Consider the following 17303-nt stretch of genomic DNA (forward strand, 5'->3'; position numbering starts at 1 on the left):
AAACTTGAGCAAAAGGAAACTGTATGCAACTCATAGGGAGCCAGTCACCAAAGAGCAGGGCTGCTGGGGGTTTGCAGCAGTGGTGGGTTCCTCCCCGTTTGGCCGAATGATGTCACCGAACCGGTTCTGCCCCCCCCGCTCCCCATCCCCCGCATTATTCTTACCTTTTATTTGGCCCCACCCCCAATCTATTGCTGCCTCCCGAGTCTCAGCTGATCGGCTAGAATGAAAAAGCTGTTTAAACTGTTGCTGCGGGGCTTCAAAAGGCCACCCTACAGCTGATCAGTGTTAAAAGGCAGTGTGGTGGTAGACCGGTGCCTCCAAAAACAAATGAGTAGACTGGTGCCTGCAAAAATAAATGGGTAGACCAGTGCCTCCAAAAACAAATGAGTAGACTGCTGCCTGCAAAAATAAATGGGTAGACTAGTGCCTGCAAAAATAAATGGGTAGACTAGTGCCTGCAAAAATAAATGGGTAGACCAGTGCCTCCAAAAACAAATGAGTAGACTGGTACAGCTCTGCAAGCAGTTAGGTAGACCAGTATCTCTACTAAATCCTAAAGAATTGTCATATGACCATCAAGCCATGTCCACAAAATAAGCCATGCCCACAGAACTGGTAGTAAAAAATTTAGAACCCACTCCTGGTTCGCAGGGTTTCGGGAGAACCACTAGCTAAGATTCTATGCAGTTCGGAGAACCCCCAAATCCCACTCCTGGATGGCCCCATCTTCCCCACCCTTCCCCTCCCAGGAGTCCCCACGTGGCCCGTTTCAGATGCAGGTAAGTTCAGGCCGCGCACGGAGGCTCAGGGAGGGTGAAAAACGGGCCTACCGGAAGTTCAGGCCTCTGGAGCCTGTGGAGGCTGTTTTCGCCCTCCTGGAGGCCGGGAGGCTCAAGGCGCCCCCCCTCACCCCCTGCCAAAGAGCATGCCAAGGAAAAGAAACAGGCTGTAAATGAAGAATTCCCCTTTCATGCACTAAGGTAGGTCTCCTTGGTAAAATGGGATTGAACTGGTACTGAAGAATGTAAATGAACTGAAAGTGAGTTGTCTTGTGATTCTCAGACCGAGAAGGGAATTTCATGCTGCAGATAGAAATGTTTCTAAGCTTGCACAATCATGTTGCACGTTCAAGTTCTTTCTGGCAGAAGTAAATAAGTGCTTTCTGAATATGATATACCGTAGTTCCTGAAGTTTCTTTCAAAATGATCATACATCACATGCCTGCCTGTGTATTAATATATAATGATTTGGAAATTTACTTATATTGTAGGTGAAGATTGGGAGGGTTATAAAAAAAGGTAGTAGCCTATTCTTCATTTTTCTTAAATTAAATACTATCTAATGATACAAAATCTGAAGATTAAGATCCTTGTTTTGATTTTTTCTGCAAGTATGAATGAGGATGTAATTCCTACCGTGATCTGTTATCTATTTAACAGAGATCCATTTAATGGGACATCTAATGCTGCCCTGTTGAGAAATCTCAGAGGAAAAAAAGTTTATTTATTTTCTAGATGCTGCTTTCAGACCCTATAGAGGCCCATTTCCTGAACTCTTATTTGTCCTGAGGTTAGTGTCATTTCAGATATCTTTGTGAGATTTCCTTTTTCCTGCTTGGAATTTGAGATCACCTCTGTATTCTCATTTTGAAGCTGCACGATTTATTCTTTCCCTAAATTGTGGTCTGTAGCCCATTCTTCCTTTGCTAACGCGACGTGTGATGGTCCAAATGTTAAGCCAACCTGCTGATGATTTTATTTCACTTCTGTATCAATATAAAGACTTTATATAAGTTCTTTGATTCCTTTTCAGAAAAGAAAGCTTTTACTGTAGACAGCAGGGCATTGTTACTGAGGTCTCCAGAGAAATTTGAGCACTTTCAGCTGCTGGCTCAGGGAAACCAAATATAGGTGAGTTTAGGATTTACTTGCCTGGGATGCACAGGGTTATATATTATGTTGCTACATTATATATAAAGGCTCTGTTCAGAAATAAGTTGGCTTAGAACTTCTCTGGTGAAGGACCGTATTCAGAGAAGAACACAGAGTTCCTTTACCTTGGGGTCTTAATTTGCATTTTTGGCTAAGAAGTATTATAGATATCATAATTTTAATCCACTGGCTTTAAAGCCCCCCAGAGATTCTTAAACGGTTACTGGAGAAGCACACTTCCTTGATCGGCAACTTGCCAATTACTCATTCTTGTTCCCTGCCCAGACCCAACAGAGTTTGAGGTACAGTATATGGTCTTCTAAGTGTGGTCTACCACTGTTCCATTATTGTTAACCAGCCTGGCTATTCTCTATTTAGAAGGAATTAAGATAGGAATGGCTAGGTCAAGTCGCAATGGAAAGCCTAATATTCCCAGTTGACTGAGGCTCACATTGATCCCAAATTGAAACATGGCCTCATAATTTAAGAATAAATTAGGGCCAGATCAGTAACTCATCAGAGGTTTGCATGGTACAGCTGGAAGATTATGGAACAAAATCTGCTTACAGATTTTGTCTATACTCATTCTGAAATGCTGCCACTATCGGTGACCTAATAATAGTAACAACAACAATAGCTGATACAAGCTGGATTTGCTGGATCTGCCATTTTTATTATATAAAACAGTATTTTTAACACAAGAAATGTTATTTTGTAGGAAGAAGAAATTACCAAATAACTGTTGCCTTTGTGATTAGCACTGCTTTTGGTCTGTACAAATGTACAGCATCTCATTATAAAATGAGAGACATAACAAATTCTGATCCTTCAAATTTTGCAAATGACAATTCATATTTCTTTTTTAAAAAAACACCTTATATTTTAAATAACTTATATAAAAGCCTTCTATTACCAAAACTGTATATTTCAGTCTTTGGTTAACAAAACAGGAAATGGTTGGAAACGTTCAGCGTTCTGTGCAAAATTGTGTCCATTTTCCATGCTCACAAGATTACATGACTAATAGCATTAGTAACAATTTAGTGATATAAATATTAATACTGAGATATTAATGTTTTTAGAGAAGTCTAATTGAATGTAAGTCAATGAGAATTATTTTTGAATATATATAGGTGTACAATGTACAATGTGCAGTAAAAAATGACAGCACATGCTATCTTTCTTTTTACAAATAATTATTAAATTATCAAATTCAGTATACAAATTATTTGGGAAAACTGTTAAATTTTTACATCACAAAAAATTAAAAGAACGGAATTTGTAAGTCTCTAATGTTTGCAAATTTATACTGCCTATAAGTGCAACAACAACCGTGAACATAGAATTCAAATAAACAAGCATCTGCTACACAACAACCCTTAATAATTGTTAAGAAAGACAAAAAAAGTCTGGTTAGAAGACAGACTCCGCACCTGTAGCAGCAAAGGGAAAGTATTTTGCTAACAAAGAACTTTCCCCAAACAAGATCTGGATTAAGAGCCTGTGCACTGCAATTCCAAGATAGATAGGGGAGGGGGGAAGAAATTCTGGATAGCCACACTAGAATCTCTTAGGATATCTCTAGTAGGTTATAAAGTTAAAACTTTAGTTTGGCAAGATTTGTCCATTAGATGCCAGAAAATAAAGGATTGCACTTGATTGGATCTCACTGTTTCATGTCTGGACTTGGGTCTGACAGCAGAATAGAAAAGAAAAAAACTAGGGAAAATAACAAAATACAAAGACCTCCAAACAGAAGTAGAACAATTGTGGCAAAAGGAGGCAAAGATAGCACCAATAGTAGTAGGAGCCTTGGGTGCAATTCCAGAACATCTGGAGCATCACTCGAACATCATCAACATTGTCAAAGTCATCATCAATCAATTGCAAAAGGCAGTTTTCCTTGGAACAGCTTACATTCTGCGATGATGCCTGTAATATTATTAAACAACATCATCTCTATCCCAGGGCTTTGGAAAAGAGTTGGTAGGTGAATAAAATACCAAATCCAGTCTAAACATATGGCTGACTGGGTAACCAATAATAATAATAATATGGTTGCCTTAAAATCGAGAGCAAGCCAAATATACTGTAAAGATGATTGAAAAGGTTAACAGAGGAAGGTTGTTTCCTCATATTTTTTCCTCTAATTTTATGTTATTTGTTTAAAGTTAATTCTGCCAGGCTTCTCATAAAATACTTTGCAGCTTGTACATGATGCTCTAGGCTAATCAGATTCTTCCATTATTAAACTAAGCCATTCAGATGAAATTAAGTAGCTACTGTTATGAATCGGTAATACCTAGAAGCTTGTTTTGCTTGGCTGGTTGCATGGACTGTAGCTTCTAGTTCCATGATTAGACACAGATAATCATTAAATTAGGGCAACTGAAAGTTATTGTACCTTCATAACATCTTGCTCAGTAAACCTAATCATTGAACATGTCCAGCTGAAGTAAATGGAGTCAAATTAGTTAGATTTGTGAAATACAGTTCTGCTCTGGGTTGAAAAGCATAGAATTCTGCTATGTTAATAATAAAACAATTACAATAAAGTAAAAAGAATTTCGAGGAGAATTTGACATGAATTTCAGTTCCACAACCGTTATCTGCCAGGTATTTCACTCATCATAAATAAAGGCCAGCAGTTAAAGCCTGATGAAGTATTTTAGAAGTACCAGAGTACATAGAATTCATATTGACTACATCATTACTAAAAGGAGATAAAAGAGCTTAATTATAGCTTTAAATACATAGTCAGGTGCTGGCTGATCATGAACTGTTCAGTGGTAAGTTCCAAGTTAAGTTAAAGAAAAAGAAAGCCAACCAGTTACCAAAATATGATCTTGAACATACAATATACTTACCATTTTCAAGGAGAACACCAGGAATTTTTTTCAGATGTACACCACCCAGAGTACCAATGTGAAATGGACAGTTAAATAATTTAAATCAATAAATTCCTCAATCTCATTGACAGTGTTTCTTGGCAATATACTTAATGATTCTTCTTTAGAAATAGAGACTGGGTAGAGCAGCTACCCCAACTAGATCCGTTGGGATTGCAACTTCCAAAATTCTGGAAGTTCTTTCATGCTAGTTGGGAATTTGGTGACTGGTATGGAATATACTTTAAGGGCACCAAATTAGAAAGAATGGCCTAATATCCCTGATGGTTGTAGAATATTGAACTCATTTCAGGATTTTTCCTGGGACACTACATTTTATTTTCTCTATTAAAAGAGGAGTCATTCAGGTACATGGGGAAAAAGCAATAAACACACTTTTGAGATGGGAATAATTTTTTTCCTGATAATTCCAATTTTCAAATGAAACCTGGACCAGTTATAAGAACTTCTGCTTCTGAGTTATATGCTGGTGATAGAATGCTGTGGCCTGATGTTTGATGTACATACATAACAAATAGCCTTGTTCCTAAATTAAACAAAGGTTTTTTTTTTAAAAAAAAACATAACATTATTCAAGATTATTTGAAAGCGCTCATCTGGCAAAAATACAGTCATGTTAAAACTTTGTTTCAAAGATGCTTCTACTCTTTTATAATTTCTGTCTTCTTCTGCCATCCTTTCCTACCATTTTCCCTTGATATATACTGTGTGTTAGTTATATTTGTGAGATGATTAAACATTAGAATAGTTATTTTGGTCAGATATAAAACTCTATAAAGATCATGTTAGTCCTAGAGCTCCCTCTTGTGTATATTTGGTTAGTATGAAAAGCATTACAATAATTAAGGCTATTGCTCCCTATTATTTATTCATTCTTTTGGTTATGGTTCTTTGATATGATACAAGCATCTGATCAGTCCTTCAAGCCATGAACTAAGGTAGTATCAAGTGAAATGGAGAACCACTGAGAAATAAGATGGAGGCATCAGTACATTTGGGGAAACTCAAAGGTGTGCAGAAGTAAAAATATTAGGGAAGGTAAACCCACATATACAAAATATCAGTCCTCCCTATCCATATCCCCAAGAGGTCTGTGACCATTAATCCTGAAGAAGTATCAGTACCAGATGGAACAATGAGTAAAACTGATAGAGGGTGATGCATCTGACTAAGATCAGAAATCTCTTGCTGTCTAATAAATCTGTAATAATTGAGAGAAAGCTGCAGGCTCACTACCTGTATTCCCTAGTCCAGTTAAAACTGCACTCATAGAGATAAAAATGATCATGGGAAAAAAGTTAGGTCCAGCTGCAAGAAAGAAAGTATTGAAATATCATGTGAAGAAATCTGGCCTGCATCTGCTAGGTATTTGAGGCAGTTAGCAGTGATAGCCATCATGAAAAATATTTTGGTTTTTTAGCTAATTCTTTTTTAAAATTAATAAACTCCATCAGCTCACAAAATGCATTTTATCCCAAACTATTTTTTAGAAAAATGTGATGGGGGAATGTACACAAGATGTTTTCTGTCCAATTTTCCTGAAAAGGACAAAGAAGAATACCAAGACACTTCTTCCAAATTTAGCTCCTGGAGTTTGAACTCATTGTCATTTGCTTTCTTTCTCATGCCTCCTTATTTGTTGCATCTTTCTTTAATGCCAAAAGCAAAAAGCTAAAGCAAGGAGACAACAAACATTATTGTAAGTAAGTACGCTCAGAAAAAAATAGTTTCTGATCTACTTTTTTTTTTTTTGCCATTCATTGCAAAACATCCTGCTGAAAATATCCATGTTGAAGAATGTGTGTTTTTAAACATGTGTAAAATGCCCTGAATAACTAACAAGTAACAATGATGTCAAGTGCTTTCATCTGATCTTTCCAGTATCTGGTAATGGTCAGAAAAGAACATAATGTTCAGGCAAAATATTTCAAGAATATAGATATATAATAGATAGATAGATAGATAGATAGATAGATAGATAGATAGATAGATAGATAGATGATAGATAGATAGATAGATAGATAGATAGAAAGAGAGAGAGAGAGAGAGAGAGAGAGAGGGATAGACAGACAGAATGAATGAATTCCAAATTTATTGTTTTTGCGAATAACTCAAGGCAGCGAACATATCCAAAATGCGATCCTCTTCCTATTTTCCCCACAACAACTTTGTGGTTGGACTGAGAGAGAATGAGTCACTCAGAGTCACTCAGCAGGCTTTCATGGCTTGGGCAGCACTTGAACTCGTGGTCTTCTGCTTTCTAACTTGTTGCCTTAAACACTAGCCCAAACTGGCTCTCAGTTAGTAATATTTATGGGATTTTATGCCATGAATAGCATATGAGACCGTCCTAGGAGAAACTACAGTTAGTGCCAAAAACATTAACGGGATTGGGGCAGGAGTCTCTTAATTGCTTCTGAGCTCAATTCAAAGTGCTGGCTATTATTTTTTAAAGTAATTCTGTGAGACATAGAACTCAAAGTCCTGCCTAATTATAAAACTACCTAGTCATTGTAAAGCTCCAGTAATCTCCTCTGTGTACCTTACCTACCAGAAGTACAGTAAATTACATCTAAACAGGGAGGACATTTTTTGTTATGGTACCAACACAAAAAGGTGGTATCAGAAGTTAAGGAAGGCTAAATCTAGTTAGGATCTTCAGGGAATATCAGGTATGTAAACTCATTGCTTTCTTTCTGGTCCCGGGCAACATTATTATATACACTTATTTTCATCCTTATATATTTAAAATATTATGGGTTGATCTTTTATCCATTGTCCCCTTTTTAAAATTGTATTTTAGGTTGTTGGGTTTTTTTTTAATAAGGGATGAAGTTTCTAACAAAAGCTGTAATAATATACTGATTTTGGCATGTCTGGGTGTTTTCTAATATCATGTTTATCTCCACCTTCACTTTCTTCTCCCTCTTTAAATCTTTTTTTTCGTTCATGTAAATTATCCTTCTTCTCAGATTTGATTTTTGGGAAGAAGTGATACATTTTCTCTTGTGTATTATGGTAACTCTTCTAACTTTTAAAGCTTTCGATTATCTACCATTATCATGAATGAAGCTGCAGTTTTACATTTCTGAAATACAATTTTTATCAGATAATTGCTACTTTATTCCTGAACTTGGAAGGGAACATTATAAGTTGTTTCTTATCTCTGCAGTCTAACAACTCATAGATACCTGGCCTTTAAAATTCAATTTAGTATATATCAATTTGTTAGGGCAGCATTCTTATTTATGCTTACAAATCTACCTTGAAATCAAAATTCATAGCATGATTTAAATGAATCAGATTACTAGTTTTTGTTGCCTCAAGTTAATTAATACTAATCCTTTCATGGGTATTCTGTAACTGATACTAATCTTCTCCATGGGTTTTCTCTTACCATACAGTTTCTGACTTTATGTTATTAAAATGCTGTTTAAAATATTATCTTCTAAGGATTTAATAGAATACAGGATATCAGAGTTGACAATCTATTATAAAAGTAACAAGAAAGGAAGAACAGATGAAACAAGTTTAAACAGGAAAGAAAGAACCATTGATTGTGAGAGGCAATATTTAAAACAACAACTTGCATCTAGCTACATTTCAGAGGCATTCTGGAAAAGTTTACTAAGCCCCTCTAAAGCATTGGTTGATAGAATCAGATTTAAGGTAAAGATAATCTGAATACTCAGGATAAAACTCGGAAAGTTGGGAGTAAACATGCAGATTTTTTGCAGCACTTTAGTCTATTGTTTCAGAAATGCCATACTTTTAAGAAGAGATGGATTAATATTTTAGTTTGCCAATAGGTGGTGCTGTCAAATCAAAAAGAATTATTTGGTTCCTTTAATTCTGCAATACAAATAACTTGAACTGCTAAATGTCTTCCCAATTCCAGCCAATTTCAACATTCCTATAAAGTATAATATATTTTATTGTGTTTCATCAATATTTGTTATTGCAGGTATATTTTCTAGGGAAAAACTCTATTTTGAGTAACAAATAAACAAGCTTCTTTATCATACCTAATGGCATAAAGAAGTATATCTCGGCTCCCCTAGGACCGTGTCCACGCTCAAAGAACACGCTTAAAGCCAAGCTGGTGTATCTTCATTTAATCGTGGCAATCAGCGCTTACAGAAACCGGAATGCAAAGCTAGCAAAACAAAGACGCAGCTGTCACGCCCTTGCAAGCGAGTCCTTATATAGTTCCTTCCAGATTACATTCAGCTGGAAGGTCTCGTACTTCCTCATTTCCTTCGGACGTACTGGGATGCCGTCATTTTTCTAGAGTGTTCTCAGAGTAGTAAGCTAACCCCACGCGACCCCATAAGGCACCCGTGCACATAAACGCCTACTCGGAAGCCTATTCCACCACCATCACCCATGTGGCTCAACCCCCCCCCTTCCAGTCGGGTATCCATGTTCTGCCGGTGCATGGACATGATGTCGAGTGCTTCTTGACGCTCGACAGGCGGCTCCCCCTACCAGGCGTCCGTCTAAGAGGAGGAGACAAAAAGAGATGATATTAATGGTCAGGTAAGGGATGTGGTTTCTGGGGGTTTGCTTTGTGGAACTTTCTCAGTAATCTGGGGGCGTTTATGTCTTTTACAGGTACCCAGGATGCTTCACTATCAGGATACCCTGTCCAGCGGACTAAATAGTATAACTGGCCTCTACGTAGTTTGGAATCGATGATGTCTTGTATTTCATAGTGGGCACCGGTTACCGGGCCAGGAGGTGGTTTTGGTGTTGTAGTGGGTGTAGTGGCCGGTTTTAACAAGCTAGAGTGGAAAACCGGATGGGTCTTTCCCAATAAGGGGGGTAGTTTTAGCATGAATGTTACGGGGTTAATTACTCTAATGATAGGAAATGGGCCTATATATTTGGGTCCTAGTTTTTTACTTGGTAATCGTAGCTTTAAGTATTTTGTTGACAAATAAACCAGGTCTCCGATCTGAAAAGATGGACATGTAGCCCTCCTTTTGTCTGCCTGGAGCTTGTATTCATCGGCTGCCCGTGTCAAAGCGGTTTTTACGTGAGGCCACACAGCATTCACGTTAGTAGCCCAGTCGTTGGGAGTCATAGGTTTTTGGAGGGAAAGGTCTAACTCCGGGATAGCAGGGAAGTCCCTCCCCATGACTACCCGGAACGGAGTAAATCCGGTACTCCGATGTACTGCGTTATTGTATGCCGTTTCAGCAAATAGAAGGTAATCAACCCAATCGTTTTGTTGGTAGGTAACGTAGGAGCGTAAGTATCGTTCTATCATGGCATTCGTGCGTTCAGCAACACCGTTCGTACTAGGGTGATAGGCTGAACTAAGGCCCTGGGTTGACCCTATATCACGGAGAAACCCTCTCCAGAATCGGGCGGTGAATTGTACCCCTCTGTCTGATATTATCCTCTTAGGCACTCCATGCAAACGGTAAATATGTTGTAGGAATAAACGTACCAGGCGTCGGGCAGAGGGTAAGCCTTTACATGGAATAAAGTGGGCTTGCTTTGAGAAAAGATCGACTACTGTCCAAATAACGGTATAACCTCTGCTACTGGGAAGGTCTACAATGAAATCCATGGCTATTTCCTCCCATGGTCTGTTTGGTTCGGCTACGGTTTGTAATAAGCCCAGTGGCTTCCCTGGTTGTGGCTTGGATACCGCGCATGTGTGGCATCCCCGGACGTATTGGTCAATGTCTTTCCTCATTTTAGGCCACCAGAATTGTCTGCGCGTCAGATGTAGGGTTTTAAGGAACCCGAAGTGTCCGGCGGTTTTCCTATCATGGCACTGGAGTAACACTCGTTGTCTCAATGTTGCTGGAATATAGAGTTTATCTCCCCACCACGCTAGGCCGTCATGGTGGGTTAGGGATGCTGCATTGTTTTGTGCCCATGCGTCCGTCCGAATGGCTTTCCGTAAAAGCGTGAGCCAATCCTCGGTCTGCGGGGCTGTCAATACATACGCTTTTAGGGGTGAGATTACTGCTTGTAAACCCTCATCTCGTTTACTGTGATATTGCGGCATCCGTGACAATGCATCCGCTAAAAACATTCCTCTAGCTGGCTTATACACGAGGGCAAAACGGAACCGCTGAAAATATTGTGCCCATCTCACCTGTTTTGGGGACAGTTTCCGAGGTGTTTGGAGGGCCTGTAGATTCTTGTGATCTGTCCAGACCTCGAACGGTATGGGATTACCCTCCAGTAGGTGCCGCCATGTCTGTAATGCCCATTTTACGGCATAGGCCTCTTTCTCCCACACTGCCCAGTTCCTTTCTGCGGTTGTAAATTTTCGGGAGGTGTATGCACAAGGCCTTAACATACCGTTCGCATCTTTCTGCATTAGAATAGCTCCTACTGCCACGTCACTAGCATCCGCTTGTATTACGAACGGTTGTGACGTGTTAGGGTGTATTAATACGGGTTCAGTGGCAAAAGCCCGTTTAAGATTTTCAAAGGCTTGTTGGCATTCAGATGACCATTGTAGTTTGTATCCCGGCCTAGGCTTTTTCCCAGGGGCCACCACACCTTTTGTTCGCAATAGCTCCGTTAATGGTAATGCTGTTGTTGCAAAGGACGGAATGAAATGTCGATAAAAGTTTGCAAAACCTAAAAAACTTTGCAGTTGTTTACGGGTTTGCGGAGCTTTCCACTCTAAGACCGCAGCTACTTTCTTCGGGTCCATCTGGATACCAGTACGACTAATTCGAAAACCTAGATAATCGATCTCCTCCCGGTGGAACTCACATTTTGAGAGTTTTACAAAAAGATGTGCGTCCAGCAACTTGGTCAGGACCTGTCTAACCAGCTGGACGTGTTCTTCCATTGTATCAGAGTAGATCAAAATGTCGTCCAGATAGACTAAGACGCCCCGATATAGGTGTTCATGTAAAATACCGTTTATAAGCTGCATAAACACCGCTGGTGCCCCTTGTAGACCGAAAGGCATCACCAGGAACTGGTAGCTGCCGAGGGGAGTGTTAAATGTGGTTTTCCACTCGTCTCCCTGACGTATCCGTACCCGATAATAGGCTTCGCGGAGGTCCAATTTCGTGAAGATTTTCCCTGACGCCAGGGTAGCCAACAAATCAGTTATCAGCGGCAGGGGGTACAACGGTTCTACGCAGACAGCATTCAATCCCCGGTAGTCAACACATAAACGTAAGCCACCATCCTTCTTACCTCGAAAGAGGACGGGTGCCGCTAAATGCGAACGACTGGGACGAATAAATCCCCGGGCCAGGTTTTTATCTATATACGTTCGCAATTCCTTCAGTTCCTGTGGTGTCATCGAGTACATACGGGGTTTTGGCAACCGGGCTCCGGGAAGTATTTCGATACCACAATCCGTATCCCGATGGGGGGGCAGGATGTCACATTCTTCCTCGCTAAATACTCGGGCGAGGTCATTATATGCTTGGGGGTATGTACCTTGTCTTGTTGTTTCTTGCTGGAGAGCCACCCTCTCTTTTGTACATGGCAGTCTGAGCCTACGATAACCCCCCTCCCACCATATGTGTGGTTCCCACCTGTCCAACCACGCGAGCCCAAGAATGATGGGTTCGATCATCTGGGTTACTACAATGAACCGGATCATTTCCTGATGGGCTCCTATTTGCAGGAATACGGGTTCTGTAACACTGGCAGTAGGTGTGCCTCCCAGGATGGACCCATCCATCTGCTCGAATTTAATGGGGGTACGAAGAGTCAGGATCCGAAGGCCCAAGCCCTCAGCTACCGACTGCCGCATAAGGCATCGAGTACAGCCTGTATCAATTAAGGCTTTTTGTTCACACTCCTTCTTAGTGACAGGATGTCTAAGGGTCACTGGTATCAGGAAGGGGTGTACAGGGTCACTTACCATAGGATCCTGCAACTCATCTCCGTTGTCGCTTTCTTCGGATGCGTCGGGGACACGAGCCGTCCCTGGCATGGTATTACTGGACCGGGTTGTCGGTTCTAACGAGGGCGTCTGCGTGGCTGCCCTAGAGTGTTCTGGTGTTCGTAGGGGTCGGTCACGTGGCGTGGTAGTCGGAACGGATGGCCGGGAAGTTGACAGTCGCGGGGCTGCGACGGGGCAGTCCGCAGCTCTATGACCCTCTTGGTTGCATCGAAAGCACCGGAACGGGCGTCTGTTCGCCTCGGTAGCGGTCGGCCCGAATGCCGGGGTTCCTCTAAACGCCCCGCGGTCACTGGATCTGCCACTTGGACCACGACGGGACTGGAACGGTGGTGTGTTCCGAGGCCTGAATTCTCGTAAACCAACATCTAGGCTCACCGCTGCCTTGTACCATTCGGACAATCGTGGGCCTAGACCCCGGTATACACAGGCCTGTTTTATTTCTCTATCTAGCCCTGCCTGGAATTGGTGGATAAGTAATCGCTCTGGCCACGAATGGAGTTTTCCTGCCAGATTACGGAACTCCTTGACATAATCCTTGGCAGGGCGACCACGCTGTCGTAGGTTGACCAATTCACCTTCGATGACCTGGGTCCGAGTTTCATCCTCGAACCTATTGCGTAATGCTTCAAGGAACAGGCCCAGATCTGTTAACTCGCGGGCGTGTTCACTATGCAAATCGGCAACCCATTCAGCTGCCTCCCCCGTGAGCACTGCTGTGACCGCCACGACCATGGACCACTGCGAAGGATATAATCTGCCATAAAGGTCCATATGGCTTATTACCTGACTCAGGAACAGTGCCACCTTTCCTGCAGTTCCATCAAATGCAGCCTGCACAGGCGGTAATCCCCAGGGATGTTGCTGAAGGGGGGGTGCCCAGGGACCGTGGCCCCATGCCGGTAGCGGGTCTCTGTAACGCTGTTGTGGTGGCCTATCTCCTGTGCCGGGTAGCTGTCGAGGGGCGTCTCTCACGGGATCTACTCTCCTCTCTCTCCCGGGCTGTGTAGCGGCACCGGAAGTTGCGTGGCTGCCCTCGCCCCCACCGTATGAATGTACAGCCTGTCTCCGCTCTCCACTCACCCAGCGTTGTTCACGCCCCTCCAACTTCAGCTTCGGGCTGGCAAGGCGGAATTTGCTGTCAGAACTCCCACCCGCCGTACCGCCTCCCGACCAGGAGGTGGCTCCCTCCATGCTGGGCGCCCATGGCTGCCAGGAGGGCGCGTCGCGAAAGCTCGCCTCGCCAAAACGGTCGCGTAGGATCTCTAGGGTGGAAGGCCCCAGGCCAGTGGAGTGGCTCCAGTCCCCTTCCTCGTCTTCCAGCCATCGCCGTTCCCTCCAATCCTGGAACTGGGAACCGGCATAGGGCGGGGTTTGAAGACGCATCCCACCTGTCTCTGGGCCGGGCGTCTCCCGGGCGTTGCGTTCGCGTTCCTTTCGTTCACTAGGGGCGCCGTCGACCCCGGGCTCATGCTGTTTCGGCCGCACCACCGGCGGGCTGGCCGCCCCATCCATCCCGGCGTCAACCTCCTCCTCCGCTTCGCCCACGGTCTCCGCTGTATCCTCCGGCAGCACGTCGGCCGCTACGCCCTCTGCCATCCCGTTCCTTCCTTCACGGGGGGGGCGGCTCCAAAACGGCTTGTGAAAAGGGAGAGCTGCGTCTTCCTCTCGGCTCCCCTAGGACCGTGTCCACGCTCAAAGAACACGCTTAAAGCCAAGCTGGTGTATCTTCATTTAATCGTGGCAATCAGCGCTTACAGAAACCGGAATGCAAAGCTAGCAAAACAAAGACGCAGCTGTCACGCCCTTGCAAGCGAGTCCTTATATAGTTCCTTCCAGATTACATTCAGCTGGAAGGTCTCGTACTTCCTCATTTCCTTCGGACGTACTGGGATGCCGTCATTTTTCTAGAGTGTTCTCAGAGTAGTAAGCTAACCCCACGCGACCCCATAAGGCACCCGTGCACATAAACGCCTACTCGGAAGCCTATTCCACCACCATCACCCATGTGGCTCAACCCCCCCCCTTCCAGTCGGGTATCCATGTTCTGCCGGTGCATGGACATGATGTCGAGTGCTTCTTGACGCTCGACAGTATATATCTGTTATCTACTAAAATTAGGACTGAAAATATTTATATTCTGTTCCCTCATTTATATCATTGTTATTTAAATACATATCCCCCCCCTCTCTCTCTCACACACACACACTTCAGCAATATTGTTCTCAGGAAGAAAAGAAGTCAATTACAAAAAGTTAAAGCAGTAAGAATGCCACTTTAAAAATCTAATGTATAAAAGATAGAACATAAAAATTTAATAGAGAAGGAATTACTATACTGTACTGTAGTACTGTAAAGCAATTCAGTAACATTCTAAAATTCTAAGGGAAGAAAGTAAATTCATCAGGCATGGGAAATTTATTTCCCAAATTTTCTCTCTTTTTCAGTGTTCAATCCCAGTTTTGTATAACATTGGCTTCCAGAAAAACCCCTTTGAATAGGTAAACTCTTTGGGCACTGCTGATGGATCAGCCAACAGAGATGCCATGAGCTGGAGAAATGCACATACAGTTGATTTAGAGATAGAGACAAAGAAACCCTCACTTATTGATGCAGCCATTGTCTTGGCCCCAGTACCAAAATATTGCAATTGCAATCTTCTCTGATAATTTTCAACTTCTCAAATCTATGGCCCTGTAATGGCTTGTAAGTTTCCCTCCAGGTTCTAACCAGGCCTGACCTTAATAATGTCAAACAGGTTCTGCAAACTGTTGCAGAATTATAACAGGGACACTCAACTTGCCCAGCCCAAAATTCCTGGAATATTGGCTATACAGAAATTCATGTTCTTTAACTCATATTAATAGCATAGTGCTGTAACCCAAAGCTGAGTGATTCAGAGCGTGCATATCTATCTCAAGACTGCTCAGGCAGAGTAATAGTTAGGCTATGAATCTGAATCGAAAAGACATACTGAGCTACCTAGGTGTCTAATTGAAATGATGGATTGAAGAACATTCTTAAACTCTAAATCTGGTTCTTGAGGAAATGACAATTCATTTTATATAGAGTGAGAATAATTTAATCAGTGGAACCACAATAATTTCTTCATATAGTCTGAAATGTATCTCAATTTACTGGCCCTCGTTTACTCATCTCTCTGGAAAATACAGTAGGCAACATGTGGTCCAGCAGGTGTTCCTGCATCCTATCATCTTTCATTAAGTGCCATGCTAGATAGCAGAGATGACATTTATCATTCAGATATATCTAGATCACTTGTTGGCTAGTTCTAAATAAGCAATAATAAGAACACCCAGATCATAAAAAACTGGAGTCAGCAGAAACATTGATCTAATTTCTGAATACTTTCGTGCCTTTGCAAGAAGCAAACGCTTTTCTGCATTATTAAAGATTCAATTATTCTTCATCCTTTTTTTTAAAAAAGTGTCCTTTTTATGTAAAAGTTATAACGCAGATCTCACCTCAAATTCTAACTGAATGTCACATTGTGTTTAGGGAGCAAAGCACCTACACGTAGGGCATTTGACTGTTATTCTAGATGTTCCCATTTGAATTCTCTCTGTTGAAAACATTAATCTTCTGAGCAGTTTCTAAATTATTTCCTGCCTATTCCACATTACTTGGATTCTATCTCATGTGATCAAAAGAGGCTCAACATTTCTCTCTGGCATTTTGTTCTTGAGTAAAATGGTTTATTTTTCTCTAAGCTGTGCTATATTAATGCAGTCAGTTGTGGATATTCTGCTTTTTAGCAGCATGTGCAAGCTGGAACAAAACAGAAGGAAGATAGATAAGGGATTTCTAACTCTTACACAAGCTATTTACAGATCAGGATTTAGGTTTCTCGACGGGATTAAGATTAGAACATATCAAAACATCCAGTACTGATAGAAGCAAATTCTCAGTCTTGTGTGACTGAAGTGCAGTATATATTTTAATAATACGAATAGATTCATACTTGTATTGAGATTAATATGAACAATTCAATACAACACATTGATTATATGAATTTATCATGTTTAGATGATTAGATCAATCATTTCATTGATGCTTTTTTCTGTTTTTCAGTTTTGTGGGATTGATTCCTCTGAAATCCATGACCAAATATCCAAGAACTTCATACGTGCCTAGACTTGAGAAGAATTTTTGGTTTCCTTACTGCCAAGGACATAATATATCCTACTTGGCTTCCATGTTCTTCTTCAATTTGGGATGAATTTAAAAGCTCCTTAATGTGAAGGTGAGTGAGGTATGCTGGATGTTTATATATAAAAGCTTGGCTGCAGTGTTTCTTTCTATGATGTCTTGATTATAGTATTTGTTTCCTGAAGGAAATAAACAGCCCAGAGCACACCCTTCCTAGCAACCAATATCTGGATAAGCAAGATAAATAATCAAAAAAGAAACAATACTTTAATCAAGGAATCATAGAAAGAAAAAAACACGTCATAACCAAAACTGATAGAGCAAGCTACTATATATAAACAGCCAGCAAAACCCTGCTGTCCTTCACACTGACAATGTTACCTAGCCTGA

This window comes from Pituophis catenifer, unplaced genomic scaffold, assembly GCF_029215685.1.
Source record: "Pituophis catenifer annectens isolate HBS135680 unplaced genomic scaffold, rPitCat1.0.hap2 SCAF_1, whole genome shotgun sequence".
Lineage (NCBI taxonomy): Eukaryota > Metazoa > Chordata > Lepidosauria > Squamata > Colubridae > Pituophis > Pituophis catenifer.